Source organism: Stenella coeruleoalba, assembly GCF_951394435.1.
Source record: "Stenella coeruleoalba genome assembly, chromosome: 19".
NCBI classification, from domain to species: domain Eukaryota; kingdom Metazoa; phylum Chordata; class Mammalia; order Artiodactyla; family Delphinidae; genus Stenella; species Stenella coeruleoalba.
The window spans coordinates 13,832,004-13,852,731 of record NC_137165.1 but is presented as its reverse complement, the minus strand read 5'-3'; the positions used below and the strand labels follow the sequence as shown (position 1 = coordinate 13,852,731).

The 20,728-nt window shown below is 41.0% G+C and overlaps 1 protein-coding gene across 1 annotated transcript in view; it reads right to left on the bottom strand.

Moving 5' to 3' along the window:
* The window catches only part of YWHAE (tyrosine 3-monooxygenase/tryptophan 5-monooxygenase activation protein epsilon), a 51,983-nt gene that overhangs the window by 19,431 nt on the left and 11,824 nt on the right, over nucleotides 1-20,728 (bottom strand). The window lies entirely within an intron of this gene.

Here is a 20,728-nt window from a genome sequence, read left to right as displayed (position 1 = left end):
GACTGGGGCACGAACCCGCATCCCCTGCATCGGCAGGCAGACTCTCAACCACTGCACCACCAGAGAAGCCCTGAAACATCCTTATCACAGTAGATCTTTTTGCTGTCAAGCTAATGTAAAACGAAAAAAATTTTTAACAAAATAACTTCACAATCATCAAAACTAGTATGAGTAAAAAACTAAAACCATGTAAAAGATAAAGTAAATTAAGAGCCCAGAAAAAATAGTATCTAGAATATAAATTGTATGGAACCAAAATGACTTCATACAGTATCAAGTATGGCTTGGAGGCATCTCTCCCATATTAAGAGAACTAGGAGCGCATACCTATCTGTTTCCCAGTAAAAATAATTCAGCTGGCAGTTTAAAACAGAAGTTTTAAATTTACAGGCTCTAAAATGCATTTTCTCTCAAATAAATTATTCCCCAATTAAATACAAATAAATTGAACTTCCCCAAAAAGCAGTCACTGGAAAAAAGGGAATTCATTCATATAGCAAGCATATACTGAGCATTTGGTTAGTCACAAACACAAACTTATCTTTGGGTATTTGCAATCCTTCCTCCTTTAGAAGGGCACACTGTCCACTTCCTATGCATTCATTCATCAGTAAAGTTTTGTATGGTTCTTATTTGTCACCACTAGGTGGCGAGCAAAGAAAGGGGCCCAGATAAACCTTGGGTGATCCCAAGTATAGGAATAGTTAATAAAATGTACGTGAATGCAAAGGAAGAGCCAAAAACAGCTCAATAAACACTAACTGAATAAATAATGAAAACTATGCTTTTAGAAAAGACTAAGTGCCATATTAGCATGTGGCTCTCCAACTTTTACTGTGTCAGAATTTTTGGTGATGAGACCCAAGGATCTGCGTTTTAACAAGCACCCTTAGCACACATTCTAAGCATAAGCATACCTTAAAGTACAATGCAGATGGTGACTTTATGAAACACTGCTTAATGATATGATAAATTATGTGTAATCCCAGGAAATGATATGTTTCCAAAAATTATCCTTTCAGGAATATCAAGAAGTTACATAGTGGGGGGAGTTCCCTGGTGGTGCAGTGGTTAAGAATCCACCTTCCAATGCAGGGGACTTGGGTTCAGCCCCCGGTCGGGGAACTAAGATCCCACATGCTGCGGGGACAACTAAGCCCAAGTGTCACAACTACTGAGCCCGCATGCTGCAACTACTGAGCCCGCAAGCCACAATTAGAGAACCTACATGCCACAACTACCGAGCCCACGCACTCTGGAGCCCGCGCACCACAACTAAAGAAAAGCAAGTGTGCCGCAACAAAGAGCCCACACGCCACAACGAAAGATCCTGCATGCTGCAATGAAGATCCCATGTTCTTCAACCAAGACCTGACCCAGCCAAATAAACAAATAAATATTTTTTAAAAACAGAAGTTAGATAGAAATATTAAGATGGTATGATCTTTAGAAAACAATTCAGTAGTTTCTTACAGAGTTCAACACTGTAAGACTAAGCAAGCCCACTCCTAGGTATTACCCAAGAGATATGAACATATATCTTCACAAAGACTTTTTTACATACATGTCCACAGCAATTTTATTCATAATAGCCAAAAGGTGAAAACAACCCAAATGTCCATCCATACAATGGAATACTACTCAAGAATAAAAAAGAATGAACTATTGATACAAGTAACAACATGGATGAATTTCAAAAAACATGCTAACTGAAAAAAGCCAGACCAGGGAGGGAGCCTCAAGAGGGAGGGGATATGGGGATATATGTATACTTATAGCTGATTCACTTTGTTGTACAACAGAAACTAACACAACATTGTAAAGCAATTATACTCCCATAAAGGTATTTTTAAAAACAAAAGGAAAAAGCCAGACCAAAAAGGACTATGATTCCATTTAAATCAAGTTATAGAAAATGCAAAACTATAAAGGCAGAAAGCAAGTAAGTGGTTACCAAGATATGGGGGTGAAGTGAGAGGCTTGTGAGCAAAGGAGTACAAGGGAAATTTGGGGGGGGTAACAGAATTGTTCTACCGTGGTGGTTACACAACTGAATACATTTATCAAAACAATGAATTTGGGACTTCCCTGGTGGCACAGTGGTTAAGAATCCTCCTGCCAATTCAGGGGGCACGGGTTCGAGCCCTGGTCCAGGAAGATCCCACATGCCGTGGAGCAACTAAGCCCGCACGCCACAACTACGGAGCCTGCGCTCTAGAGACCGTGAGCCACAACTACTGAAGCCCACGCACCTAGAGCCTGCGCTCCGCAACAAGAGAAGCCACCACAATTTGAGAAGCCCGCGCACCGCAACCAAGAGTAGACCCCGCTCGCCGCAACTAGAAAAAGCCCACACGCAGCAACGAAGACCCAACTCAGCCAAAAATAATTTTTAAAAAAACAACGAATTTTATGTGTATAAGTAGTGTATTATAAACTTTACCTCAATACAGCTGAATTTTTTAAATGCAATTCTGAAGCATTAAAAAAAAAGTATTAAGGCATATTTAAGACCATCTGTGGGAGCCTGAGCACATTCATTTGAAACATCCAATTTTTTTTTTTAACCACAGCCATGTAAAAAAGCCTAAATTTAGTGGCAGTGGAGTAAAGAGGGTATCATTTCAAGCTCACTGCCATACTAGTTCTCAAAAACTAACAACAAATAAAACACGCCTCAGAAGTGAACCAGTAATTCATCTAAGTTGTTCCAACAACAAAGCAATTTAAAAAGTAACCTAGCTACACCAAAAAAAGACCATAATTCTTTTAAACTGTAGAGCTCTGCAACATTATATATGGAAAAACTGTACCCAAATATCTAATACCACTAAAAATTTAACAATGGTATGTCTCTGGGTACTATTCCAGATGACAGATTTTTTCATTTTTCTGTGCTCTAGAAATTTTCAACAATGATCATATAATAGTTTTACAATGTGAGGGGAGAAATATATTTTAAATACTCAATGATATTCTACTACCCCAGCTTCAATTAAGTATACAATTCCCTTCATTGAAAAAGCCACAAAACAATGCACAAAAGACTGTGGTACAAATACAAAAGTAGCAGTTATCTGTTATTATTAAATAACAGCTTTACTGATCTATAATTCACATACAACTCACACCTATTTAAAGCATACAATTCAATGGTGGTTATATTCACAGAATTTGCACAACCATTACTATAATCGATTTTAGAACATTTTCATCATTCGAAAAAGAAAAGCTCCATACACATTAGCAGTCATTCCCCATTTACCCCCAAATCCCTCAGCCCTAGGCAACCACCAATCCACTTTCCATCTCTATGGATTTACCTATTTGGACATTTCATATAAATGGAACTATATAGTATGTTGTCTTCTGTAACTGGCTTCTTTCACTTAGCATGTTTCAAGGTTCAGCCATAGTGCAGCATCTATCGATACTTCATTTACTGAATGTATACAGGTGTATACCACATTTTACTTATCCGTTCATCAGTTAATGGACATTTGAGTTGACTTTCCACTTTTTGGCTATTATGAAAAATGCTGCTATGAACTTTCATGTAAGTATGCATTCAAATCTCTTGAATATATACTTAAGGAGTGGAACTGTGGGGTCATATGATAACTTTCTGAGGAAGGAACTGCTGAACTTTTTTAACAGGGGCTGCACCATTTTTACATTCCACCAGCAATAGAGGAGGATTCTAATTCCTCCATACTCTCACCAACACTTGTTCCCCCTTTTTTTTTTAATAGTCATCCTAGTGGGCATGAAGTGGTATCTCTGATTTTGATTCGCATTTCCTTGATGGCTAATGATGTTGAGCATCTTTTCATATGCTAACTGGCTATTTCTGTATGCTCTCTGGAAAATACCATTCAGATGTTATGACAATTTTTGAGTTATCTGCCTTTTTATTACGGAGTTATAGTAGTTACTTTTAAAAGCCAGATACATAGCCCTTTATCTTCAGGAATTTCTTCACTCCCGAAGGAACTAGATTAAGGGACAGTAGTAGCACGAAGCAGAAGAGAAAAGAGCTAAAAGTTCTACGACCAGGCTTTGTACCAATTTGTACAAATTATGACTATAGAGAAATTCCCATAACACTGGTGTCATCCTTATCCTTTTTTTTACACCATCAACAGAAACACAACCCTAACTATAATATACCCCAAAAGTATGTGAAAACCCTAATTTATCCAAAACTCTAGACTAGCCACAACCTTAAAACCTCCATCAGCAGAGGACTAACACCAGTTATATTCACACAACCTTCTCAAACACTAGTATTTCATGAAATCATTATTGCAGCAACTATTTTATCAATGCGATCTCAGCATTTCTCAGATGGCAGAAGACTGTCAAATCTATCTGCAGTAGATATGATCACAATTTATGAACCAGAGAACTGCATCTCATGGTCAAATCACTACTTGTGGATGCGCAGTTTGGTACATGAGTTTTGGGCAATAAAATATCATTTCTGGGACTCTTGATAGTTTGGGGACAACGGGTAGCTGACTGAAAATCACCACTGTTACAGAAACTCTGAAACATTATAATCCTCACAACTCAAAGGACATCTTAACCAAATACTAAGCTTGTTTCGTTCCAGGTCATTTCTCCTTCATTGAGTGGTAATAGCCTAGTTAGACATCCATTACATTAAACCAGCTTACTTCTTTTTGTTACTGACTATCCTGCCAGGAGAGTCAAATGTTTTGCACCCCAACTTTAATTTAGCTTTGGTTCTTGGTTTTTGCTCTCTGAACTATTTACACATTCCTTCGATAAACTGATTCACAAATAAAACACCTCATGGTAGGCACTGTTCCAAATGCTTTACACCAGAACAGACACTGAATCTGAATGCACTGAATCTGAACACACCTTTGAAGTAGGTACCAGTATTATCCCCATTTTATAAAAGGAAACTAAAAACTGTGGGGGTGAAACTTGCTCAAAATCACAAATTCAGTGGATTACAACAGGCACTCTTGACTCCACAGTCATGCTCTGATTTAATCATATTATCTCAGATTTGAACATTTATTTGAATTCATCTGTATGGGGATCCTTTCGTTTGCTTTTATAAGAATAGATGCAAGATAAATGATTTCAATGACAACAGACATACAAGCTTAATACATTAAAATGTGGTTTATTCCTGCTTACATCTTCTTCCACCTACAAGTTAACCTCCCAGAACATTATCTTCAAAAACCTTAACTGCCGGGCTTCCCTGGTGGCACAGTGGTTGAGAATCTGCCTGCTACTGCAGGGGACATGGGTTCAAGCCCTGGTCTGGGAAGATCCCACATGCCGCGGAGCAACAGGGTCTGTGAGCCACAACTACTGAGCCTGTGCGTCTGAAGCCTGTGCTCCGCAACAAGAGAGGCCGCGAGAGTGAGAGGCCCGAGCACCGCGATGAAGAGTGGCCCCCATTTGCCACAACTAGAGAACGCCCTCGCACATAAACAAAGACCCAACATAGCAAAAATTAATTAATTAATTAACTCTTACCCCCAACATCTAAAAAAAACCTTAATTGCCAATGCCTAGTAGTAAACAACATCCCAGTAAACTTGATTCTCCCAAGACTGTCCCTGCCAGATGGTAAAACAGGTCTCTGCTGAGGTCCAATCGTCTTAATTTTATAAAGACAGAGTACAAAATCTAAAGGGGGGCCTACAGTTTCTAGTAAGAGCCAGACTCAGGATGGAAGCAAACTGTTCAGAATCAGTCACAGGAAAACAAGCAGGCTGTGTATTGGATGATGGGACTCATGTACCTCCTACCAAAGTATACAGGGTCATAACCATAATTTCTCTGAACATGGAAAAAAATGTCTGCCGGCTGTCAGAACACATAATTCTGACTTTAAAGACAAAAAACTGAAAAAGTAACTTGCCTAAAGTCACACAGCTATTAAGTGGTAAAACCAGAATTCGAACCCAGACAATCTAACTTAAGTGCCTGAGCTCCCTCTTAACAACCACATTCAACTAACTTTCCAAGTAGTGTGCTCATAGAAACAAATTCTTAAGTCCAAAAACACTAACGGCAAACACCCCAAGGACAGAAAGGGCTACAGAATCAAACACTGCCTTAAAAAGGTTCTGTCACTCAAGGTTCTGGAGAGGTCTTGGGTTTGCTTTATGTAAGATTGATCAGTTGACCCATGACCTTTCCTCTTTGTCTAGGAAACTATTCATCCCTCTGGATCAAGTTCTTATTCTGCAAAGCCTTACTGTGCTCTCCAACCCATGTTCATACTTCTTTCTGGGTTGAGGATCAGTGTTTTCTTCCCATCAAATACTACCGTCCTAAAAGGGCATTAACTGTGTCTTTATCTCTCTATTCCCAGAAAAGCACAGTATCTAATGATATAAATGGCACACAAACATTTGATGAAAGAATGAAGAATGTAAACTGAACTATGTTAACAGAGATTGAGAAATATATTCTGGTGGGCCTGACTATATCACAGATAAATGAAACCTATTTAAGGATCCCCCCCTCCTAGATAGAACAAGAGATTCTATAGTCCCTTCTCAGCAATTTCAATAGGCCCTTTTTCTGCAGCCCATTTTATTTTGTAAAAAATTTAGCTATGTATCTGCCCCTAAAGAAGTTTCTGAGACCCAAAGAATCATCCTGAAGGTCTGAATTCTGTTCATTAAATACATAAAGGGGAATTTAGTATAGGTGTCCTATGTTATCAAACTTTAGCTAAATGCCTATAGTACATTCAAATAATATACCCAATTAACAAGACCATGGCATCTTAGGGACTTATGAAGTATCTAGTATTATATGATCTCATCTTGAATTCTGTACATGAAATGACTAAAGAAGACCAAAACTCTTTCATAATACAAAAAGTCAAGGCATTTGGAGTTATTCTGAGAACTGGGTATACTGTAGTCTAGAAGTCTTACCAATTCATCTGCTATAGATTATCAAGAAAAGGCACAAAGAATGCGAAGCGTTATAACTTGTCTTTTATATGGAAAAGTGGCTGGTTGATGTTAAAAAAAAAAAAAAGAAGAGGGTAGGAAATAAGCCCATCAAAGCAATCTATAACAGAGGATACAAAAGTGCCATTTTAAATAATTACCAGATTTGATTCCCAATCAAGAGCCTCCTAGGGTGCATTCAGAGCAAGACAATCAAGGGGAAAAAACATCTAGCTCTTTCCTTTATTTAAAAGACTAAGATCATCTACCACTTCACACCCATTAGGATGGCCACTATCAAGAAACCAGAAAACAGGTGTTGGCAAGAATGTGGAGAAATTGGACCCCATGCCCTGTTGGTGGGCATGTAAAATGGTACATTTGCTGCGTAAACCAGTATGGTAGTTCCTCGAAAAATTCTGAAAACAGAATTACCATATGACCCAGTAATTCCACTTCTGAGTATATACCAAAAAGAACTGAAAGCAGGATCTTGAACAGATATATCTGGATATTTTCATAGCAGCATTATTCATGATAGCTACAACATGGACGCAACCAAGTGTCCACTGACGTGTGGAGAGATAAGCAAAAGGTAGGTACATACATGCAATGGAATATTAAAAAGGAAATTCTGCAATATGCTACGACATAGATGAACCTTAAGGACACTATACTAAGTGAAAGAAACCAGTCACAAGAAACACAAATATTGCATGATTCCACTTATATGAGATACTTGAATTAGTCGTAAAGAAAGTATAATGTTAGTTTCCAGGGGCTAAGGGGACAATGGGAAGTTACTGTTTAATGGATACAGTTTCAGTTTTACAAGATGGAAGAATCATGGAGATGGATGGTAATGGCTTCACAAAAATGTGAATGTATTTAACACCACTGAACTATACACTAAAAAATGATCAACATGGTGGGACTTCCCTGGTGGTCCAATGGTTAAGACTCTGAGCTCCCAATGCAGGGGACCAGGGTTCGATCCTGGTCAGGGAACTACATCTCACATGCCGCAACAAAGATCCCACATAACGCAACCAACATCCAGCGCAGCCAAATAAATAAATAATTTTAAAAATATATATATCACTGTTTAAAAAAAATGATCAACGTGGTAAATTTTGTTGTGTGTATTTTCTCACACACACACGACGAAGATGAAGTAGCTCTGTCCCAAACCCTGTAGTCCCCCCTTCTCAATGAAAAGTAATCCAGATGACAGACATGATGATGATAGTATTGATAAAATCTTCAGTTAACTAGGGACTGTTGAAAAGAAACTCCTCCAAAGACCCAACATGAGAAGAAACTTAAGACAATACATTTATTTCTGGCTTGCATGAAGGCAAGCTTCCCAAATCATTATGTCAAATGGAAAGAATGCAAAGTTATCTCAGGGGTGATGCAGAACTACCATGGGAAAAGCCAGGGGGAAAAAACCAAGGTACCTCTGTAAATTGTATAAAACTCTCTGTAAAATTCACCTTGTTGAAATAATAAAAATCACCTCAGTAAAAATCTCTCTAGACCAATTATTAGTTATCAGGCATGGTTGTTTGAAATTGTTAGTTTGGGATCTATCAGAATATATATAATATTTTTTTTAATTTCTTTTGGATGGGGACTTTTTTTTTTTCTTTTTTGCTGTACGCGGGCCTCTCACTGTTGTGGTCTCTCCCGTTGCAGAGCATAGGCTCCGGATGCGCAGGCTCAGCGGCCATGGCTCACAGGCCCAGCCACTCCGCGGCATGTGGGATCTTCCCGGACTGGGGCACAAACCCGTGTCCCCCTGCATCGGCAGGCGGACTCTCAACCACTGCGCCACCAGGTAAGCCCTGGATGGGGACCATTTTTAAAGTCTTTATTGCATTCGTTACAATATTTCTTTTAATATTTATTTGGTTACACCACGTCTTAGTTGCAGCAAGTGGGCTCCTTAGTTGCGACTCACAAGCTCCATAGTTACAGCAGGTGGGCTCCTTAGTTGCGACTCACAAACTCTTAGTTGTGGCATGCATGTGGGATTTAGTTCCCTGACCAGGGATCAAACCCAGGCCCCCTGCGTTGGGAGTGCAGTCTTATCCAGTGTGCCACCAGGCAAGTCCCAGTACATACATACATACGTGTGTGGGGTGTGTGCGTGTGTGTGCGTGTGTGTATTGCCTGCGTTGTGTCTTCATTGCTGTCCGCGGGCTTTCTCTGGTTGTGTTGAGCAGGGGCTACTCTTCGTTGTGGTGCACAGACTCCTCATTGCAGTGGCTTCTCTTGCTGTGGAGCACAGGCTCTACGCGTGCGGGCTTCCGCAGCTGCAGCCCTCGGGCTCAGTAGTTGTGGCACACAGGCCCTAGAGTGCACATGCTTCAGTAGTTGTGGCTCACGGGCTGTAGAGCGCAGGCTCCGTAGTTGTGGCACACGGGCTTAGCTGCTCCGCAGCATGTGGGATCTTCTGGGACCAGGGATCAAACCCATGTCCCCTGCATTGGCAGGCAGATTCTTAACCACTGCACCATCAGGGAAGTCCCAGAATATATTTTATATGCGTACATCTGGACTGACATATAGAGGTCTTTACCCCTCCCCCAAGACATATTAATATTTCTATCAAATGAGAGTACTTCCTCAAAACAGGAAGATCTATTGTTAAAATAGAAGTGTAAAAACTATACTTTTCAATATAATAAAATAAAAACCATTTTCCCCTCACACTGAGTTTTTCACTTTATCACATGATGACTATTATCTTAGAGACACTTTACAAAATAACTAAAAACCTCAAATAAGGATAATAAGATAATAAAGAGAAAAGAATCATCATCACAGAAAGCCATTCTGCACTAGAAGAGAACAGCAAAAGGAAGAGAACGAATATCTTGAAGTATTTTCCCAGTTGCTGAAGAAAAAAGTTTTTTTTTTTTTCTTTCGGTAGCACCGCACCAGATGCGGGATCTCCCACCAGGGATCAACCCCGCACCCCCTGCAGTGAAAGCATGGAGGCCTAACCACTGGACCACCAGGGAATGTCCCAGTTTCAAAAGTTTAAATTTTGGGAACATTTCCATCTTATGATTATCAGAGAAACTTAACACTGAAAGCTGGGATGTATGAAGGTGATGCCTCTTGTACCATACACAGAAAAAATATTTGTGTTTTCTGGGTCAAAAGTGGGGAAGATAAGTACAGCAGCAAAGGAAAACCTGATGTTTGGCATGGGTTGGGGTAGGGGGGTGGGGGAGTTCCCAAATGAATAAAAAGCAGAAAACCAGACTTGTGCCAGCAACAGGAGAGAATAGCTAGATTGAGGACCAAAGGGAGAACTAAAAGGCTTAAGATGAAAGAGCTCAGGCTGGCCAGAGAGCTTAATGTGATGAACATCTCCCTTAAAATCTCAATACTTAGTTCTGAAGAGATACGGTTTAGAAATTAAGGAATGAAAAGAAGGAAATCCACCAGAGACTTAGTGTGCAGAGAAGGGGGAAGTGTTATGCCCTTTAATGATTCATTCATATTGAGGCATGCCATGAAAGCAAAATGTCCTTCATATAGCATGCACATATTTAACATACCAGCCAAAGGATAACCTTTAGAGAAGCTGGCATATAATTTTGAGACAGCTCTGCCTCCCCTAAGATCTGGAAAGCAGAGGCCTAGATGCAATCTATTTAATATCTCAAAACTGAAAGTACAAGAGACAGTAAACATGTTTTCAACCTATTCTGAATTGTGATTGATAATTCTGTATTCCCAAAGGAGAGGTGAGCTTGGGAACCAAATTATTCATCAAATTTCAGAGCCTTGACACAACAAAGGTTTCTTTTTCACTCAAATGTTTGTGAGAGTCCACCATCTTGAGGCTGTATGGTTCGGTACTTGAGGTTTCTCTAGTCAAGGAAGCAAGGGAAGAAACAGAAGAATCAGGAAAGAGTTCATCACTGTCTCTGTTAAGTCCCCTACATACGAACCTTCAAGCTGTGAACTTTCAAAGATACGAACATGCGTTAGCATGTCCGATCACCTGAGTCAGTTCACCTGTCTGGAGTACACTGTCATGTGCATGCATCCTTTACAAGTGGTTGTGCTTTTGTATACTTTACAGTACTGTATAGAGTACAACAGTATAGTGTCTTTATTTCAAGCTAGGTCTGCAAGAGGATGACTTCACTGAACTCCTGACTTCACTGAACTCCTTGCTGTGCAACATGAGGAGCTTACTAATGAAGACCTGATGGAATAGGAGACGCACAGAAAAGACGAAGAGAGACAAAAGAAGTAGTAACTGAAGAATCAAAGAGACTCACAATGTGGGAAATGGCAAAGAGATTTTACTTGAGGATTTTAGTTTTTTGAGGCACAGGACCTAAACGTAGAACGGTACTGCAGCAGCCGTTCAGATTGCAATCCAGTCCTACTGTGTCATTTATGACGAGAAAAAAAGAGCTATTACCCAGACATGACTGGATCATTTTCTCAAGAGGGTAGGTAGAATTGAATCCATCAAGGAACTAGAACCTGTGCCATCAACGTCAGGTGTGAGTGAAACTGCAGCTTGCCCTCTGTCTCCTATTGCTGACGATCCTTCAGCTCTACCATCTCCCACCTCCTCTCTCTCCTCCAGCCAGTAACTCTTCTTGCCTGTTCACTCGATGCCCAGCCCTTGTATGCCAGCTGTTGTACTGCACTACTGTGCTTTTCAAGGTACTGTTTGTTTTCTTTATGTATTATTTCTGTGAAAAGTATTATAAACCTATTACAGTACAGTATTATATAGCAGATTGTGTTAGTTGGGTGCCTAGGCTAACTTCGTTGGGCTTAGTAACAAATTGGGCTTAAAAACGCGCTCTTGGAACAGAACAAGTTCGTATGTAAGGGACTTACTGTACACAGTTACACATACAATTTCTGCTCACATTTCACTGGCCAAACAGCTCACATGACCCTGCTGCTGCCCAAGTACAAGAAGCTGGAAGAAGGGGGGAGGGCGCACTACAGTGTCTCAATATAGCTTTAAAAAAAAAAAAAAACCAATGAAACCACACTAAGATTTATTTAAAAAAAAAAAAAAAGGCTATCAAACCAGACATTACTTATAAGGTCACAGATACGCATAGGAATTATGGGCAATTAATTAACACAGACCACGAATTTTGTCTATGGTTAATGACAATTGAAGCAACAACTTAAAATGTCCCAAGCTGGACTTTCCTGGTGGCACAGTGGTTAAGAATCCACCTGAAATGCAGGGGACATGGGTTCGAGCCCTGGTCCAGGAAGATCCCACATGCCACGGAGCAACTAAGCCCATGTGCCACAACTACTCAGCCTGCGCTCTAGAGCCCACGAGCCACAACTACTGAAGCCCGCACGCCTAGAGCCCGTGCTCCACAACAAGCCACCACAATGACAAACCCACGCACTGCAACAAAGAGTAGCCCCCATTCGCCGCAACTACAGAAAGCCCGCATGCAGCAACGAAGACCCAGTGCAGCCAAAAATAAATTAATTTTTTAAAAATTCCCAAAAAAAGAAATTAAAATAAAAAATGTCCCAAGCTGAATTTTGTTCCTGTATTTGATAACAAGAAGTACGCAAGTTTGTTGGAGGAAAAATTTCCAAGGTACTAAATCTAAGAGGAATTTACCATATGGATCTTTACGTAAAAAGAGTCACAGAAAACGTTTGACTAGATTTACACAAGAGAAGCAGTCTTCACTCAGACACTTCTAATCTCATGAAATCAATAAGAGCATTTCTACAGGAAGTTACCTATGTGAATGTCCAGGTGTTATGCTGCTTTCAGATGATCTGATGGACTTAGACAACCTCCAAGAAATGAGTGAAATTACCAGCTAAGCAAAATTTGTACAACCACTAAATATCATCAATGCATATGGATAATGCAATGACAATCACCATCCTGTCTTACAGATTTCTAAGAGTCATATCTCTTGGTAGCAATGACTGTTAATATTTAGGAATATACAGGTAAGAGCCAAATTTTTTCTAAAACTATGCATTTTCTCTGTCACACTGATGAATACTCTACTGGCACCAATAATTCTGTACCATAAGGCATGGAAAAGAAATTTGATTTGGACAATTTTAAGGGCAGGTATTGTCAGCTAACCATAAAAGAAATTCAGTATGATTCCCTATGGAACATGATTTTTGACAGAGCTATACTCTCATAAGCCCATCAGATTAAGCTGGTTACAAAACATTCTCAGAAAACTAACGTGACTTAAATTGGCTGCTGAACATTAAATCCCTGCCAAATTCGACAATTTAGTTTCATCACTAATAATTCAGCTGCCTAAGTCTGCACAAAGTTTGTGATGCCATCACTTTAAAATGTTTTTTGCACTTGTGTGAGTGTGCTTCCAAATCACTGAAGAGTTCTGAGGTGCCAAAACACAATTTAAGATTTTACATTACTCAAAATTGTAAGTCAATCTATTAAAAAATTCTTAACTGGGAATCCCCTGGCGGTCCAGTGGTTAGGACTCGGTGCTTTCACTGCCAAGGGTCCACGTTCAATCCTGGCTGGGGAACTAAGATCTCACAAGCCATGCGGCGCAGCCAAAATAAATAAATAAAAATTCTTAACTACTTTAATTCCAACAGTAAATAATGTGGAAAGGATCTAAAAATACAATTAAAAGCTGATGTTTGTAGCTTTAGGAGACTTATGTCACTTATATTTTCCTAGAGAGATAAAAAGCTATAGTAATCACTAGTTATATTTTGTTAAAACCAACAAAATATTGAGATATATGTTAAGATGACTTATTTTAAAAAGCAATCTGAGTAAACAGTTTGGCCAAGATTTGGAAGCCACTCCTGGCTTTTTGTTTTTTTTAATATTTTATTTATTTTTGGCTGTGTTGGGTCTTTGTTGTGGCACGTGCAGGCTTTCTCTAGTTGCAGTGTGCGCGCTTCTCACTGCAGTGGCTTCTCTTGTTGTGGAGCATGGGCCCTAAGCACGTGGGCTCAGTAGTTGCAGCGTGCAGGCTCTAGGATGCGCGGGCTTCAGTAGTTGTGGTGCACAGGCTTAGCTGCCCCACAGCACATGGGATCTTCCCGGACCAGGGATAGAACCCGTATCCCCTGCATTGGCAAGCGGATTCTTAACCACTGTGCCACCAGGGAAGTCCCTGGGATTCTTCTTTAAGCAAAAGTTTAAATGTCTTAAAGTTGACAGAATAAATCTGACATCTAAATACAGTTTGTGTTGAGTACTATATGAAATGAATAGGATGCTGAAACAAAACAGGAGATCTGGGAAGCCTCTCTGAAGAGGTCTTATTTTACTCCAGTAACATTTTTACTATTCTTGTCATATCTACATACCACTTGTACTGTTACTAGGTGGACCAAAAGACACACACACTTTGGGAAACAGCATGGTAGGAAACCACATTTATAGCCAGAATGATGCAGATTAGATTTTCATTCTGGCTTAGATATTCACTTACATGCTATTTGACCTATATCACTTAACCTCTATGAACTTGTTTCCTCACTTACAACTTGGAAGATACCCCATCACTCATTGGGTTATGAGAGTTAAAATGAGATTGCATCGTAAACTCCCTGGCACATAATAGGAACTCAACAATATGTTAAAATCCTTTTATTTGCTTGCCTCTTTTTTTTTTTTTTTTTTTTGCTGTACACGGGCCTCTCACTGTTGTGGCCTCTCACGTTGCGGAGCAAAGGCTCCATACGCGCAGGCTCAGCGGCCATGGCTCACGGGCCCAGCCCCTCCACGGCATATGAGATCTTCCCGGACCAGGGCACAAACCTGCGTCCCCTGCATTGGCAGGCGGACTCTCAACCACTGCGCCACCAGGGAAGCCCTGCTTGCCTCTTTTAAGACTTAAAAACATACAGGAATCCAGGAAGATGTAAGCACTTAGAGACGTGTTAACACTGTGCTTGAAGCAGTAATAAGCTAAATAAAGAACAGTGAACTTAGTCTAAATGGCATCTAGAATGTTGAATCCTTTCCAAATGGTTTTCAATTTACTTTGCTCAGATCCACCAGAGGAATCACTAACTATGGAAGCTACAGCCTTACAAAATGTTTCATAAATAGTAAGACTTGAAAGTTGAAATTACTCCTTGATCCATGGGCTGCAGAATGGATGTTGTGTTAGCAGGCATGAAAACAGCATTAATCTCATTGTACATCTCTTATCAGAGCTCTTGGGTGATCAGGTGCATTGTGAATAAGCAGCAATATTTTGAAAGGAATCTTTTTCTCTGAGCAGTAGATCTCAACAGTGGGCTTAAAATATTCAACAAACCATGTTGTAAACAGATGTGCTGTCATCCAGGCTTTGTTGTTCCATTTACAGAGCTCAGGCAGAGTAAATTTAGCATAATTTTTAAGGGCCCTAGGATTTTCAGAAATCAATAAATGTGGGGCTTCCCTGAGGGTGCAGTGGTTAAGAATTCGCCTGCCAGTGAAGGGGACATGGGTTCGAGCCCTGGGCTGGGAAGACCCCACATGCCACAGAGCAACTAAGCCCGAGCGCCACAACTACTGAGACCACACGCCTAGAGCCCATGCTCCACAACAAGAGAAGCCACTGCAATGAGAAGCCCATGCACCGCCAACGAAGAGTAGCCCCCACTCGCCGCAACTACAGAAAACGTGCGCGCAGCAACAGAGACCCAACGCAGCCAAAAGTAAATAAATAAATAAATAAAATTTAAGGAAAAAAATCAATAAATGAGCATTGGCTTCAACTTTAAATCACCAGCTGCATTAGCACCTAATAAGAGTGTCAGCCTGTTTTTTGAAGCTTTTAAGCCAGGCACTGATTTCTCTCTAGCTATGAAAGTCACAGATGGGATCTTTTTCCAGTAGAAGGCTATGAAACATATGTTTGACAATGGCTCTCAAAGTTCCTCCAGGGTCATTCAGTTACAGTTGCCCACAGTGGTAGTTAGCCTGATAATACACCTTTATTGACTATCTGCTGGCCCTCACTCCCCAAATGATGTTTCCTTCCCCAACAAAGTAAATCATTGGCTCCTGAATCTTTGCTTTAGGGTGCACTTCTAAGGAAACTCAAGCTAAGACAAAGTTGCGGTTGAAAAACATAGTCTACAATCCTTGCTACAGGAAGTGTAGTCTACAGACCAGGAACATCAGACATCACCTGGGGGCTTAACGAAAAAGCAGAAATCCCAGGCACCATCACAACCCTCCTGTTATAATCTCTACTTAAAGACGACCTCTGGGGGCTTCCCTGGTGGGGCAGTGGTTAAGAATCCGCCTGCCAATGCAGGGGATACAGGTTCGAGCCCTGGTCTGGGAAGATCCCACATGCTGCGAAGCAACTAAGCCCATGCGCCACAACTACTGATCCTGTGCTCTAGAGCCCACGAACCACAACTACTGAGCCCACGCGCCACAACTACTGAAGCCCACACGCCTATAGCCCGTGCTCTGCAACAAGAAAAGACACTGCAATGAGAAGCCTGCACACCTCAACAAAGAACAGACCCCGTTCGCCGCAACTAGAGAAAGCCTGCATGAAGCAACAAAAACCCAATGCACCATAAATAAATTTTTTAAAAAACATAATATGAAAATACAGAGGCAGATACAGGGAAAAGCGACAGAAATCAATAAACTACATAAATGAAGAGAAAAAATAGTAAGAGATCCATACTCAAAGTATGCAGCACCACTCAAAAACAAGAGTTAACTGATCATGTTTTTTAAAAAACTGGACAAAAAACTATGCAATATTGCCACAGAATTTCCCATATTCTCCAACTCAGGGTCTCTGGCAATTCACTGCTGAAAAAACAGCTGAGACAGCCTCTAAGAAGGGAGCTCTACAAGGTCGTCTAGTCAAATCTAGCTGTATACCCGGAGATATGTATTAAATTTGAGTACTGATCAAATGCCTTAATTTTTAATAAGCACCCTCAGTAACTCTTAGTCAGGGGTTTGAGAAACGATCTACTCCCGTGTTTCTCAACCCTGGCTGCACAGTAAAATCCCTTGGGAAGATTTCCTCCTTTAAAGGTAGACTGACATAGGTGAACAAACCAGACATTTTAAATGTTATGTTAGTCTGGTTGAAATGGTCCAATTTTTTAAAAAATAAATTTAATTATTTATTTATGGCTGTGTTGGGTCTTCGTTGCAGCGCACGGGCTCTAGGTACGCGGGGCTTCAGTAGTTGTGGCATGCAGGCTCAGTAGTTGTGGCTCGCAGGCAAAGTAGTTGTGGCTTGTGGGCTCAGTAGTTGTGGCTCATGGGCTTCGCTGCTCCACGGCATGTGGGGTCTTCCCGGACCAGGAATCGAACCCGTGTCTCCTGCATTGGCAGGCAGATTCTTAACCGCTGCACCACCAGGGAAGTCCCAATTTTTGTTTTAAAAAACCTTTGTTAGGGTTTCCCTGGTGGCACAGTGGTTAAGAATCCGCCTGCCAATGCAGGGGACACGGGTTCGAGCCCTGGTCCAGGAAGATCCCACATGCCGCAGAGCTCCTAAGCCTGTGCACCACAACTGCTGAGCCTGCACTCTGGAGCCTGCGAGCCACAACTACTGAGCCCACGCGTCACAACTACTTAAGCCTACGCGCCTAGAGCCCGTGCTCTGCAACAGGGGAAGCCACTGCAATGAGAAGCCCTCGCACCACAACGAAGAGTAGCCCCCGCTCGCTGCAACTAGAGAAAGCCCACGCGCAGCAACAAAGACCCAACGCAGCCAAAAATAAATAATAAATAAATAATTTTTTTAAAAAAACTTTTTTATATTCACAATGTTTTGTTGAGGGAAAAAGGCATGTGGCTGAATAACATATATAATGTGATTTCTATGAAAGAATGCAGTACATTACGTGTATGTACTATAAATATGTATCTATCTTTAGGACACTTTTTTTTTTTACATTAACATCTCTGAAACCCAGATTTCTCTTAGTCAGTGGCATGTCATGATGCAGTTAGCATTTTTCTGTATTAGTATGATGCATGTTATATCAATAACATTAGAGTCAATAAAACAAGGTATGTTTGTGAATACACGAATTGGCACTTGAGCGAAGTTCTAAAAGTATATTCAAACTGTCAACAATCGTTACATCCGGCAGGTTGGAGTAGCTGTCAATATTTTACTTGATAGAGCTGTACTTAACTTTTTTACATTTAATTTTAACTTCTGTAGTTAAAAAAAAGAATCAGGGAAATTGTGAACTTCCCTGGTGGTCCAGTGGTTAAGAATCTGCCTTCCAATGCAGGGGATGCAGATTCGATCCCAGTTCAGGGAACTAAGATCTCACATGCCACAGGGCAACTACAGAGCCTGCGCGCACCACAACTAGAGAGAAGTCCGCACACTGCAATGAAAGATCCCACATGCCGCAACTAAGACCTGATGCAGCCAAATAGAAAATAAGTATTTTTTTTAGAAAAGTGGGGAGAGCTTCCCTGGTGGCACAGTGGTTAGGAATCCACCTGCCAATGCAGGGGACACGGGTTCGAGCCTTGGTCCAGGAAGATCCCACAGAGCAACTAAGCCCGTGTGCCACAGCTACTGAGCCTGTGCTCTAGAGCTCACGAGCCACAACTACTGAGCCCATGTGCCACAACTACTGAAGCCCACGCGCCTAGAGCCCATGCTCTGCAACGAGAAGCCACCGCAATGAGAAAGCTGCGCACCGCAATGAAGAGTAGCCCCTGCTCGCCGCAACCAGAGAAAGCCCACATGCAGCAACGAAGACCCAATGCAGTCAAAAATAAATAAATAAGAAATTACAAACAGTGGTATTTTTCTCCTGCTCAACACTGTTTAATCTCTCTATTCCTTTTTTTAAATTTATTTATTTATTTATTTATGGCTGTGTTGGGTCTCATTGCTGCAGGCGGGCTTTCTCTAGTTGCAGCGAGCAGGGGCTACTCTTTGTTGCGGTGCACGGGCTTCTTATTGCGGTTGCTTCTCTTATTGTGGAGCACGGGGCCTAGGCGCACAGGCTTCAGTAGATGCAGCACACGAGCTCAGTAGTTGTGGCTCGCAGGCTCTAGAGCACGGGCTCAGTAGTTGTAGCACACGGGCTTAGTTGCTCCGTGGCATGTGGGATCTGCCCAGACCAGGGCTCAAACCCGTGTCCCCTGCACTGGCAGGCAGATTCTTAACCACTGTGCCCCCAAGGAAGTCCCATAATCTCTCTATTCCTTGATTAAATAACATGTGAACATCTTCAATGGCCATGTGAAAAAGCCAGGGGGTTTAGGAATAAGCACTAGTTAAGACTTCAAAGCTAGAAAGCAACAAAGAATCTCACAATGCATAAGGGGAAAGGAGAAAGACAACAGTAATTTAAAATATAATACAGTAAGAAAAATTCCACATTAATAAGTGGGATTCTACTGGTTACACTTAAGGAACCATATTAATACTACATAATCTAATAAATCCAAACATTTTCTTACAACTGCATTTTACCAACTGTAAAGTATAATACTGAGACCAACTCTCCTCTGGAAAGAACAATGAGGGTAGTAGCCTTGTACATTCTCTTTCTCCTGACAACTAGCAAAACAGGATGAAATTACATTCATGTTATTCGGGAGAAAAAACAGTATTTTATGCAGCACCTTTTCTCCAAAATGATCAAAATATCTGGGGTCCCTATGTTGCACAGTTCCAAGAGAAGTTTATCATGCCAAAGTGACCATGATAGTGCTGCATTAAAAGAATTGCAGGGCTTCCCTGGTGGCGCAGTGTTTGAGAGTCCGCCTGCCGATGCAAGGGACACGGGTTCGTGCCCCAGTCCGGGAAGATCCCACATGCCGCGGAGCAGCTGGACCCATGAGCCATGGCCGCTGAGCCTGCGCGTCCGGAGCCTGTGCTCTGCAACAGGAGAGGCCACAACCGTGAGAGACCCGCGTACCGCCCAAAAAAAAAAAGAGAGAATTGCAAATACAGCAAATGCGAATCCATTATTCTGAGAAAAGAAAAAAAAAAAAAACAGAGAACAGACCTACAAAGTGAAAATAGGTCAACTCAAATAAGGTAAGTAAAAAAGCTAAACCAGCCTCTGAGGGAAAGTATTCGTGCACAGTCCCTCATTAATCCTGGTGCTTCCTTAAAAGCTTGATGCCTTTTGGGGTATACTGAAGCCTCATCTTCCAGACCTTCCAACCACAACTTAACATTACATTAAATCATATAAAATCATCATTTTTGTAGGTCAAAAATGGCTGAAATTGACAATTTCATATAGTTGAACCTTGTAATTCATTCAACACAAGCAGGAGTATATATGAAAACTTGGCAAATGGGAGTTCCTCTATTAAATGAACCAGTAGCTTAGCTGACTGGAGTAAAACCCAAAGTTGTAGACACAATCCACAGCTGAATTTAAATTTCTTTCATAGCCCTCCACTCTGCTGGTCACAAGGCAAAGATTACTTTTTTTAAAGTTTCTGCCTGCAAATTGCATAAAACAGCTTTCAGAAGTCTATTATACAGGGACTTCCCTGGTGGTCCAATGGTTAAAACTCCATGTTCCCAATGCAGGGGGCATCAATCCCCAGTTGGGGAACTAAGATCCCGCATGCCCCACAGCACGACCTAAAAATGATAATAAAAATAATAGTAATAATAATAGTAGTAGTACCAAAATGTTCATTGCAGTTCTATTTACAATGGCCCGGAGATGGAAGCAACCTAAGTGTCCATCATCAGATGAATGGATAAAGAAGATGTGGCATATATATACAATGGAATATT